Genomic DNA, 13,657 nt, shown 5'->3' with positions numbered 1-13,657 from the left:
TAAATGGATCCATAACAGCGTTCCAGGGGTTGTAAAACGTATAGGAGTTCCGAAAGAGTCGAGCCCTGGCGCTAACATACATTTTTTCATTCTTTACAAGTTAGCCCTTGACTGCAGTCTCACCTAATGGTAAGTGATGATGCAATCTAAGATGGAAGTAGGCTAACTTGTATAGTGTAGGATATAACTCTAGACCCATTTCAGTTTCTAAAAATAAAAAATTCTTAGCAGTACGTCTTTACCGGTAGGGTGGTAACTAGCCACCAGCCAAAAATGCGACCAACAAGAAAGAAACAGAGCACGGTGATACATAGACAGGTGTTGGTGGGAGGCCGAATTGGCAGGAACACCAACGCCTTTGGGTCAGGAGGGGCTTTTTTAGCCGGTAGAAGACCGGCACTATCCGGTTCAGGGTGTACATGAGGATATTTTCCTCCTAAAAAAGGCATTCAAAGTAAATTAACGTTAACGTACCAAAAGTTCCAAGGAAATCCAGAACAGTCAGATCCGTTTGATTCAAATACATGACTACTTCGCTAATTCTACACAGCTAATCGTACTCGTAAATTAAAAAATTTGTCACACATTGAAAAGCTTCTTGATGAATTTTTATACTTTTATTACACGCATCTTGGAATCTTAATTTGACCCACTTCCCGGTTTTCGATTAGGATCAAATTTTGCATACGCTCTGAGTTCTGATGACGATACATGACTAGCTAAGAAACGTCATTAAAAATCCAATATGGCGGCCTTCCTAAGATGGCAGAGTAGCTGTTTGAAATCCACCCCCATGATATGGATATCAAATGAAAGGCTTTGCCGTCAGGAATACGAAAAAAATAGTCCCGTGACTTAAATCTAATATTTGTAATTTTTAGTGCGTGCTAAAAGCGTGTTTTACGGTCTTTTTAACTATTTAAAATTATTATTGTCTTTTTTGAGTCGTTTGATCGCTATCGTTTTTGAAAATTATCATTTGATTTGTCACTTATCTTTATTAGGCTAGAAATGTAGCTGCCGCTCGATAGGATATCGATAGTCTATCACCAATAGAACAATTTATACTATCTACGGACTGCGGTGTAGTTAGTTTTTATGAAGTACAGTTAATTGTTCTTTTTGCAAAAACGATCGGCGGGCACACTGATAAAAACTTTGTCACTGCTGCTTTAACTACCAAAGGTCAATGCCAACCTATTTGACTCGGAGTGCAGTTTATTTCTGCTGCTTAACTGAGTAATATAAAAAAATAAATGGAATCGTGGAATATATTAAATTTTCCCCTACCTGTTATCTTCCAAAGCAACCACAGTCCAAACTGCATTATTGTCTACTTATAGTAGGAGCATAGGTTGAAAAACAGCCTTCATAAAATGAAGTATGTTTGGCTATCGCTAGTTCTAAGACCGTAAGCAATCGTACCAAACCTATCCTTCAATTCAGACACAGCATTGCTGCATGTCAACAGAAATAGGAATAAACAAGTTGTGCTACGTGCATTCATTCAGTTCATTTTGTTCACAGAACCAGTTAGGATAGCACCTATTTAGACTGGCCAGCCTCCACCAAATAAAGCCGACACCATAAAGCATATTCGAAGTATGGCTGGTTCTTTTCAAAAAGAGAATTATATTGAAACTCCAGACAAAATGTATTATAGGGTTGGTAGTTGAAATATATTATCTTATCTCATATTGCTTTTCTTTTACATTTTCTTATTGTTTTTTTTGTGCAAGCGGCGTTATCATGGAAGCTTTAGCATCAGCTGCTGTGCTTATTTTCCCACTGTTAGAACAGGGGGTCACTCAGAACTATATATACCTGTATAAGAGAAAACTACAATCTCGAACAATACTAGCGTATCACGTATAAAACTAGTAAATTTCGGTCCATTATTGATGTTGAACCGTGATGTGACGTCCGAGGCGCGGCAGATATAAACACCTCCTTGTAACAACTACTCGCAGTCTATCATATGTCGCGATTCTCCCTTATTTAGTCTGGTCGGATAAAGTGAAACCAGCAAATATTCGTTAGAATGGGAGGAAAATTACAAGAACTCAGATCACGAAGATTATGAAGAAAATTACAAAAATCAAAAAGAACGTTTCAACCACAACAACAACAAAACAAATATGCCAAAAATACGGAAATAATGAAAATAATGGAAACTCGGATAAACTTCGTAATAATATTTTGTGGTTTTGATATTATAGTCCGAGTCATAAGGATACTTCCGTAATTTGTGGATCATTTGGACGATGGCATCCTAGAGAATTCGAGGGGAACTTTTGAAAATTGTAGAAACTAGTGCGTTTGTAATTTTTTTCATTAGGCATTATAAAGCACTTCCTTTTAATTTTTGGGCTTTTGGGATTGGGCTTGATTTTGTATTGATGAGAACTTTACATCTAAATGAGTAGCAGCTTCCATTAGAGGTCTTGTGATAAAAACGAAGAACAGTTAAGGGAACTCTTCAACGTTTCACAGTAACTACCTTGTGTATGGGCTTGATTAATTAGTATTGATAAGAACTTTCCACCTAGATGGGTTGTGACTGCATTCGGAGTCTGGTGATGAAGACGAAGGACAGTTGTGGGAACTCCTCGACGGCTTACAGTAGCTGTCTTATGTTTGGTTAAACCACCAAAAGGTCAATGCACTTTATTGACCTTGACTACAATCTCACCCTAAGGTGAGTGATGCTGCAATCTAAGATGGAAACGGGCTAACTTGACTATGAGGAGGATGAAAATCCACACCCCTTTTGATTTCTACATGACATCGTACCGGAACGCTAAGTCGTTTGGTGGTAGGGTGGTAACTAACCACGAAGCCTCTCACTAGCCAGACCTGGACCATTTAAGAAAACCTCAATCGTCCCAGTCGGGATCGAATTCAGGACCTCTGCCTTGTAAATCTAACGCGCACACCACAGGCTACCGTAAGCTGCTGTATAGCAAAAGAAATAAGAATATATATAGATGTGCGACTTGCATTCATTTAGTTCATTTTGTTCACAGAACCAGCACCGACTCAGGCTGGCCCGCCTCCAGCAAAGCCGGCATGAAGTCCCAGTAAAAGATCAAGATATTGGAAGTCAACCATAGATTTATTTAAAAAAGAGAATTATATTGAAACTCCACTCTACATTTATTTCTTTTTTTTGCGCAATGGGCGTAATCATTGTAACTTCAGCATCAGCTGTCTATGCTTATTTTCTATTGTTACAACAAGAGGTTACTCCAGAGGCCTTAGCCAAGTGGCACGTCGATTCTCTATCTAAAAACGCTAACGCTTCGAAAACTAACAAAATGTCAGCTCCGACGCACGAATGAAGTTTACTCCTTCAGATCGACTGTCTAAATAGGTGTATGATGCCCCACAGCATACACTATGTACGTCTCAATACTTACGCCTGAAAAGTGAAAGGAGCGCAGAATAGGTTGCGCACAAAAAACGTAACGCTGTCATTCGTTGATCGAATTTTACTGCCCATATGTTTTTCATACCGGGGGCTATATATGAAAAATCGATTCTCAAGGAGTAAACTCCAAAACTAAACAGGCGAACACTCGAACAATACCGCCAAATCACGTGTTTGTAAAATCAGTAAATATCTGTCCATCATTGATGTTGAGCCGTGACATGCAGCCGAGGCGCGGCAGATATAAACACATACTCGTAACAACTACTGGCAGTCTATCATTTACTGCGATACTCCCGAAATACCTCATTGTATAACATCTTGTATCGAGCCTTGTTATGCGTAACGTAATAATGCGTTTAAATTGGGAATGGTCCAAGTATCTATCCACGAGTATCTAACATCGAAAGTTGGATATATTTTTTGTGCTGTAGGCTAGCGCTTGACTATAATCATGCCTAAAGGAAAACGATGATGAGGTCTAAGTTGAAGCGCGCTTGCCTAGAAGATGCCTATTCACTCTGCCTGCCTTCTCGCCTTGAAGGTTCTCAAATCATACGTGAATTACAGAATCATCATTACAGAAAGACATCTATGGATGTCTACGAGTATCTATCTAAATATGGATGTTTGTTACTAGATACAGATATATCTATACTCTGCTATAGGTTTGAATTGCTACAGGTTACAGTTACTACAGGTTCGTTCGTAGTTGTGCCTACCTATCTACGAGCATTACATTAGGTACGTAATGCGTACTAATTATGCGGGTACTTAATTACTTGTGGCAGATTATGTAACATTAGCAAGCGTTGATTGGTACGAGATAGGTCATGAGATGACGCACATAATATAAATAATAAAACTTATAGTAATATATTGGCTAAACATAGGTAGAAAATGTGATAAATTAATCAGATCTAAGAAGAATGTAACAATTCAAATATAATAATCAGTATTTTACGATTAAAATAAATCATAAAATTCTAATTAGTCTTGAAAATTATGTTATTAGGTGTTATGTAAGTAATAAGTATAATGTAATGATTCATAAATGTTTTATTTTTATATTTTTTGATGCCTCAATCATGAATCATAAATCCATCAATTTATCTAAATATTCCTCTTTGATTCTCCATTGTGACATGGGTTATTATTATTTTTTAGTTAAACGTCTGAGGCGTGCTATTCATTGTGGGTGACAGAAATGAAAAATCGCTGTAGACTTCAGCTTTCAGAATCGGCTTTCTTGATTTTAGGAGTTCTGCTGTGATTCCGTCCTCACCTGGTGCCGTTCTTTAGTTGTTAAGAGCGAGCTAGCTACTCTCGAATATATTACGCTTTTACGAAATTAGTATAGTAGCTGATCAAATCATGAAGCTGTCCCTGAAAAAGAAACATCCCATCATCATCTATATCAACCCATATTCGGCTCACTGCTTAGCTCGAGTCTCCTCTCAGAATGAGAGGGGTTAGACCAATAGTACACCACGCTGGCCCAATGTGGATTGGCAGACTTAATTCTCTGGTATGCAGATTTCCTCACGATCTTTTTCCTTCGCCGTTTGAGACACGTGATATTTAATTTCTTAAAATGCACACAGATGATAAGTTGGAGGTGTATGCCCCGGACCGGATTCGAACCTATACCCTCCGGAACCGGAGGCAGCTAGGCTGGGCTATCACGGTCCATCATAATCATCATATAAAAATTAAACATTTTGAAAGAGGAAAACTAATTTCACGGAGATCTTCGTTACAGGATTATAATTAGGATACCGTTTCAGTGACAGCAGACACTGCGAACACTTGAGAAGCCATAAAATACAGAGGTAAGCTAAGGCTGAATTTAAATTTTATTGTAAGTGCTAAATCCGTTTAGAAAGGGAAACCTTTTTTAAGTGAGACTTGAGTGAGGTAAGAAATTAGATTATCTACATACTATCTGCTATGCAAATTATTTTTAGCCGTGATAGCCCAGTGGGGAGAGCCGTGATAGCCCAGTGGATATGACCTCTGCCTCCGATTCCGGAGAGTGTGGGTTCGAATCCGGTCCGGGGCATGCACCTCCAACTTTTCAGTTGTGTGCATTTTAAGAAATTAAATTTCACGTGTCTCAATCGGTGAAGGAAAACATCGTGAGGAAGCTTGCATACCAGAGAATTATATTAATTCTCTGCGTGTGTGAAGTCTGCCAATCCGCATTGGGCCAGCGAGGTGGACTATTGTCCTAACCCCTCTCATTCTGAGAGGAGACTCGAGGTCAGCAGTGAGCCGAATATGGGTTGATGACGACGATGACATTATTTTAATAGTTCTTATAATATTTTATGTAGAATTATTATTTTAGTTTTTTTAATTTTGTAAATGCTCTAGGTTCTATAATAGGACCTCAACGGCGTCAGCGGGTTTTGTGCAAGCACAGAAGCTACGGCTTTTAGTGGGGTAGCTACCCAGGGGCTAGGCGGTGCAGTGCCCCGGGGCCATCAAGCTCAAGGGGGCCCTCGACCTTGATGGCCCCGGGGAACTTTCGAAAATTTCTCACTTTTTCAAAATATTCCCATTTTACATGATAGAAACCGGTTTAGATTGTAGTGGAGCCCCATTTTGCACTGGGGCTTTTGGTTACCTAGCTGGTGAGCCTTAAGGCAGAAGGTAAGAAGAAGGAAGTCTATAAGGACGACTCCTGTGAGACTCGGACGGCTTAGACCTTAGAGGGCCGTTCGGAAAGGTGTTACGAGTATTTAGTGTAGAAGAGCTATACCTAGATTTAATTAATAAAGTAGCTATATAATCATAACTAGCATAAATATTGTTTTCAATTCAAACCTAGTATATTATTCCAAAGATTAGCATGTTCAAACTGCAACCAAACAAACTCTGCAGTTTTATAATATTATTCAAAGTAACATTTAATTTTGGAATAAATAAGTGTTTTAAAACTCAATTATTTTTATTTATGACTTCTTTATAGTTCATACATCGTAAATCTTTACCTAACATCTGTAGATGGCTCAGACTGGCAAAAAACACCGGAAAGAACATTCGACGTCATTAGAACTACACTGGCCAGCAACAACGGACTTTTTATTTAAAAACCTCTATTGGCACGTGCTCTAATTTTTTTATCGACCCGAAGTTCTATTTTCAAATAACCAAGTACCTATCCAATTTCTAAACGAAAGGTGTAAATTGATTGTCGGCCATAACTAATATGAACAGAATGTAAACGTTTTCCGTTCGGAAATTATTACCTTTTTATATTACTTTTGAGAATTAATTATTTATTATTTACGAAACACTTGATTTGTGAATAGTTTCGATTTAATAGACCAAGAGCTGTTGGCCATTTGTTTTTAATGTAAGTATATTTATGAAGCTGAGATTTTTGTGACTTTGCCAAATAGTAGCGTGCAAATCGTGCAATACAAAACCTTGATAAATGCATTATCTGATCATACAATAATAAATCGTAATTCGAAGTCATAAATTGTAATTCATAATTAAAAGTAATTCTTAGTCTGTAACTTTTAAATTTGTATTTTAGCATTACTGCGATGTTGTCCATAATATGATATTGTATAGTCTATGGTTGGAGTTAAAACAAACTACCTATACCTATATATTAGAGTTTGGCGGGAAAATTGTAAGAATCACATGAAGCTCTCGTTTTACTTTCATTGATTTGCCGCATTTTATAGTTTTATTGCATAAAGTAGTCTACATTTTATTCAATATAGTTCTGTAAAAGTGCACAAGTGAAGTGGAGGTTGAACAAGAGTGTTTTAAGTGATTAATTTGATTACCGGTGGACTGTATCAAAAGTTTTAGTAAGGTTCTCTTCACATAAAGCATGACATGACTTGACTAGGACTGACTGACTGCCAACAACGGATGATTAATATATTATGACTATACTTGACCACTTTCGCCCTAAATCAAGTAATTATTTGTCAAAAATGATTACTTGATGACTGGTTAAACGTATTGCAAAGCCAAACAAAAAATAAACTAGGTTAAGTTAGGTTAGATTAGTTTTCTGGCTGGGTTGCGGTAGTTTTGCGAAATGCGAAATGTTCCCGTGGCTTAGTCATCAGGCGGCGAGTCGGAACACCGTAGGGTTTTAGTCGGTTGAAGTCCGACATAACCTTCTTGCCTCCCCGTAACGTGGGGAAATCCCAACGTTAAAAAAAAGATTAGGTTAGGTTACTACATATCATCTTTTACATATAGGCAATATTGCATAATTCTCTTCAATACCTACCTAGTAATCTAAACATCTATTGGTACATAATACAGATCTATTAAAATATTCTCAAAGCACTTGCATATAGATACCAAACCATAGTCAGGAGATCGCTCCACAATATTTAAGTAATTGCAAACATTTTCACATAAAATGAAAATGTTAACAATCGTCTGTTTAATGCAACGATGACGCCAAACGTATCTATTTTTAAAATTGTGATGGTGTTGCTTGCAGAATTATAAATGTTTTTATAACTAATCGAAATCTACTAAGTGTAAGACTATTTAGTAGTGAGCATTTTGTGACAGAATTCATTCGGGGATATACCACCTGATTCTGGGTTCGATCCCCGGCTGGGTTGATTGAGGTTTTCGTAATTGGTCCAGGTTTGGCTTCGGCCGTGACCAGTTACCGTCCTACCGGCAAAGACGTACCGCCTAGCGATTTAAGATACCGGTACATTGTCGTCTATAAACCGAAACTGGTGTGGATTTTCATCCAACGCCTAACAAGTTAGCCCGCTTCCATCTTAGATTGCATCATCACTTACCATCAGGTGAGATTGTAGTCAAGCGCTAACTTGTAAAGAATAAAAAAAAACATCAATTATAACGTTTTATCGCAAGTTTCACAGTTCTTTACTATGAATTTCCTCTATAAAAGCTAGCAGAAAGTAGACCAGTCTGTAATATATTTATTCGTGAAAGGCGACTTGACTTTCACTGGAAAGTAATCCCTATATCAAGTACACCGACCAAGTAAACGAAACCGGTGGTCGAAACTAAATCACTGTAACTGTGCAATCCAAGTGATAGTATTACCTCCGATATTCCATTTATCAATTCCACAAATAAGTATGTACTTTAAATTCGAAAGCCCGCGATATATCTATAACTATCTAGAAGTTTACATACAGTGGGAGTTTATCTCCGAACTCCGTTTCTCGCGTTGACGTAAACGCGAATTTAACATCATCATCTCCTTACCCTTATCCCACTTAAGTGGGGTCGGAAAAATATGTCAATCTTTTCCATTCGTCTCTATTACTCGTCAACTCATCATCCACTCCTTTTACACACATGTCCTCTTTCACACAATCCAACCATCTCTTCTTTGGCCTTCCTCTCCTCTTATGACCTTCCACTTGCACATTCAACATTTTTCTAGTAATATGACTTTCCTCTCTACGCATTACATGTCCATACCAAGCTAACCTTCTACTCCTCAATTTTTCTGTCACTGGCGCCACCTTCAGACTTCCTCTTATATACTCATTCCTTATTTTATCTATTCTTGTCACACCACACATCCATCTCAACATACGCATTTCGTTCACATGCATTCGTTTACTATCCGTCCCTTTTAATTTATATGGAATTGAAATAGTTGTGCAGTACATGGCGCTGTTTAAATTCCTTAGAAGTTCGCGTTTACGTTAACGCGATATTAACAGTATCGAACTGCCACTAGGCCCTCTGGTAGTCGTTGGAGGCTGCGGCTCGAAACCGTGGATTTCGTATTTGGAAATCCATACAAGAAGCTAAATATTAAGTCCAGCCGTGCACGTCCATCGACTTATAATGATGATGGTGACAAATAGGTACATATTGTCCGGTTTCCACATAAATGCGGGTTCAGCTCATTACGAGTGCACTTTTTTTTATTATTCACAAGTTAGCCCTTGTCTGCAATCTCACCTAATGTGATGATGCAATCTAAGATAGAAACGGGCTAACTTGTTTGGCGTAAGATGAAAATACACGACATCGTACCAGAACGCTAAATCGCTTGCTGGTAGGGTGGTAAATAGCCACGGCCGAAGCCTCTCACCACCCAGACTGACCAATTAAGACCTCAATCGGCCCAGCCGGGGATCGATCCAGGATCTCCGTACTTGTAAATCCATCGTACATACCACTGCGCCACGGAGGTCGTCAAAGTAAAATGATTATGTTTATGACTACGTATTACAATATCCACGCGATCCTACATCACATGAATTTAAAAACTAAAGACAGAAAACTTCGTACCAACCGAAAATAGGTATATTTTCAAGAGAAAGCGCTTTCGTCAAGCATTCGTTTCCACGTTTCTCAGACGTACAGCCTCTTGTATTGTGCAGTGCCTCCAAGAGCACTCGAAAACCGAGAACCATGTCTTGCATTAGAAAACATACTACAGTAGGTATTATGTGCTTTTATATCCGTTGAGTATTTTCTTACAGGTTTATGAAATACTACCTTATTAACCGGTTAAAAAAAGAAGAGGTTATCAATTGATGGGTATTTTTGTTAATGTTTGATACTTTTATAGTTCCGTCATTTACCTCATCATTAACAATCCATATTCGACTCACTATTGAGCACTAGTCTCCTTTCAGAATGAGATGCATATTCAAGTTTCCTCACGGTAAAGGAAAACTCCTTTACCGTTTGAGACACGTGATATATAATTTCTTAAAATACACACAATGGAAAAGTTGAAGGTGCATGTCCCGAACCGGATTCGAACCCACACCCTCCGGAATCGGAGGCTGAGGTCATATCCATGGGCTATCACGGATCCTTAATAGAATATGCTTTCATATAAATAAAGATGCTTAACGAGCGATTGATACGTATACAAACCCGAGCCTTGTTTGGACGCGGTGGAGTAGGAAGTGTGATGAGTCAGCGCGGCGGGGTCAACGACCGCTGCAGCGTGCAAGTTGGCACCCGGCGGCGCACGCCAAATGTCACGTTCACTACATGGACACGAGCAAGCATTGCAACTATGGGCCGGCCATCTAATGTTACTAATTAAAACACATTAGGTATTCTGAACAAGAAAGTAGAATCGAGTGTCTGTACTTTGGTTAAAATTATCTACAATCATGTTGGGATGACAATAAAAATTTTAATAAAAAAAATACAACCGACTTCAATACCTAAAAACGTACCCACTAAACTAAAAAGCGAAAAATAACATCATAATATGTTCTACCTGCTGATCAGTATGAAGGCGGTGCTAAGCCGGTGATGTATTAATTCAAGCCATGTGAGCATCTTATAGATTTAGATTTTGCAGACAATGTTGTTTCATGTGGTCCTGTCAGAAATGGCTTAAATTAAGACAACACCGGCTAAGCACCGACTTCATACTGATCAGCAGGTAGAACATATTATGATGTTATTTTTCGCTTTTTAGTTTAGTGGGTACGTTTTTAGGTATTGAAGTCGGTTGTATTTTTTTTATTAAAATTTTTATTATTTTTCAATTTTTAGTGTAAAATTTCATCTCAAACTAATACATCAGACCCCTAATGACAGTCACAACCCATCTTGGTACAAAATTCTCAGCAATACAAATTAATCAAGCCCAAGCACAAGGAAGCTACAGTAAACCGTCTAGGGGTTCCCTTCATTGACGTTGGTCTTCATCATCAGACCCCTAATAACAGACACAACTCATCTAGGTAGAAAGTTCTCAGCAATACGAATTAATCAAGGCCAAACACAAGGTAGTTACTGTTAACTGTTAAGGAGTTCCCTTAATTGTCCTTGGTCTTCATCACCAAACCCCTAAATGACAGTCACAACCTATCTATGTGGAAAGTTCTCATTAAGACAAATTAATCAAGCCCAAACACAAGGTAACTGCTGTAAATCGCCAAGGAGTTCCCTCGTCTGTTTTATGACTCCATCATCAGATCGATTTTAAACCTTTATAATTTTGTATTTCTTAAAGGCACTAAATGGAAAAGTTCACGAACACACTAGACACCCATATAATTTTCGAAAGTTCCCCTCAATTTCTCCAGGATTCCATCATCAGATCTTGTCATGATGGCAATGGGACCAAATGGGGACTATACCGTTTCAAACAAAAAAAGAATTTTTGAAATCGGTCCAGGCGTCTTTGAGTAATCGGTGTACATACATAAAAAAAAAAAAAAAAAAAATACCGACCGAATTGAGAACGGTTAAAAAAGTAATAAAAAAACACTGAACTGAGGTCTCTAGATTCGTCGCAAGGATTTTCTAGCAGTAGAAGCAAGTTCTGGAGTTTCATCATTCATTTATAAAAGCTGGCCAGCTCTTCTTGTGAAAGTCTAAAGTAAGTAAATAAGGCTTTACTGGCTTTACCTACTTTGAGAATACCTTATCCTGACCCAACAACAAATAATTTTTCGCGATGATCCTAAAAATAGGTCAAATTTTCTCGATTCCGATTGCATGCTAACGGCTACAATACAGTTTTTTTACTAGAAACAATCAACGCATGACTCAGTTTTGGTGATTGCTTCTAAACTGGTCTCATTACGTTTCCCCAGACAGTAAATTACTTTGAAAAGCTTTCCTTAAAGTAGTTTTAAATTACAGTTTGGGTTAATTGAATACTTTAAGTGATTTTTTCGATAAATACTCGCGCCATTTAACAACCAAAGAAAAAGTTGGTGATAACGATAAATTAAGTAGAAATCTACATTCTTAGTATCATTACTTAAATAGCCAGAGTGAGCAAATTGAGTACAAATTGTTTATTTGTGATGCTTTTTTACTAACTCGTGAATACGGTTCTCGCGAAAAATTCAATATTCGATAAGTAGATATTTAAATGTTTTTTTCGAGTGTCAATATTTGAATTGTGCTAAAAAGAACACAATTTTCACAAGCAGATAGATACCTATTATTTTTTATACTTATTTACAGTTCCATAATAATATTTTCCCTATTTTAATACTTAATAATAATAATAATAAAATAATCTTTATTACCATACTTATTACTAGGCATACATAAAATCAATTTAATTTTAATTATTGTGCTTAAGCTATAATACAAAAATGAAACGAAAAAAAGAAACTAATTATTATTACTCGCCTACCTAGTAACATGGCAACTGGTCGCAAACTCAGCCTTATGCTGTGCATAGTACACAGCGCTGATTTTCAGTTTGCTCCGTTACAACGGTCTAACGTGCACCGTGCTTACTAGTATATCATTTTAAAGAAAAAATAGAATAGCATAAACATAAACTCAAAAAAATACACTTTACAAAATCAATACTTTAATAATATACAATATACAAAAATAATACATTAAGGTATAAAATAATACATAATAATACATATATGTATAATCACATATATCTACACACATATTAAATACATACAAAAAAAATACGAGTTAAATATCAATGAATTTATTATATTAACAAAGAAAATATATAAATATATGGAAAAAAAGGAGAAGTAGAATTGTGGAATAATTATCTCATAATTTACTATAAATAAATCGTGCTGCCTCTATTTGAGAATTAATGTAAAAATTTCTCACTTTGTATTTAAAGGTAGCTTCGCTAACAATCTTACCCTGAATACGAATTGGAGGTGGGAGGTCATTCCAAATCTTAGCCGCAGCGAAACGAAAGCATCCCCTAAACGCTTACATGTCGTACTTACGCATTGCATGCAGTCCCAACGCATTAATGCGCGAAGCACGTATTTCGATACATAATTATTTATTTTTGAGAAATACCTACTTATACATTCGAAAAATAGCATCCTGAATTGACGGAAAACCGCGTTGGTTTACGCATTGTGGTCATATATATTTAAAAAAGTATGCTGGTCATGTCTGAGTCAACATCCAACGATGCTGCACACAGGCGTTTAGTAGGGACTTTCTACACGCCACTCAAGATTATCTTGACATCGTCTATTAAAGGCAGGCGTCCACATATCCGCATCGTACGCATCACATTAAACGGATTTCAGTATCCTTTGTATAGAAAGTCATACCGATGCGTCTACGCATAGAACTGATTCTATCTCATCATCATCATCATTATCAACCCATATTTGACTCCCTGCTGAGCTCAAGTCTACTCTCAGAATGAGAGGGGTTAGGCCAATAGTCCACCACGCTGGCCCAATGCGGATTGGCAGACTTCACACACGCAGAGAATTAAGAAAATTCTCTGGTATGCAGGTTACC

General features: G+C 37.4%; 1 protein-coding gene across 1 annotated transcript in view; it reads right to left on the bottom strand.

Annotated features, from left to right (window-relative positions):
- The window catches only part of LOC112054493 (calaxin), a 292,161-nt gene that overhangs the window by 135,218 nt on the left and 143,286 nt on the right, over nucleotides 1–13,657 (bottom strand). The window lies entirely within an intron of this gene.

This window comes from Bicyclus anynana, chromosome 1 (assembly GCF_947172395.1).
Source record: "Bicyclus anynana chromosome 1, ilBicAnyn1.1, whole genome shotgun sequence".
Taxonomy (NCBI): domain Eukaryota; kingdom Metazoa; phylum Arthropoda; class Insecta; order Lepidoptera; family Nymphalidae; genus Bicyclus; species Bicyclus anynana.
This window is presented reverse-complemented; position numbering and strand designations above follow the sequence as displayed.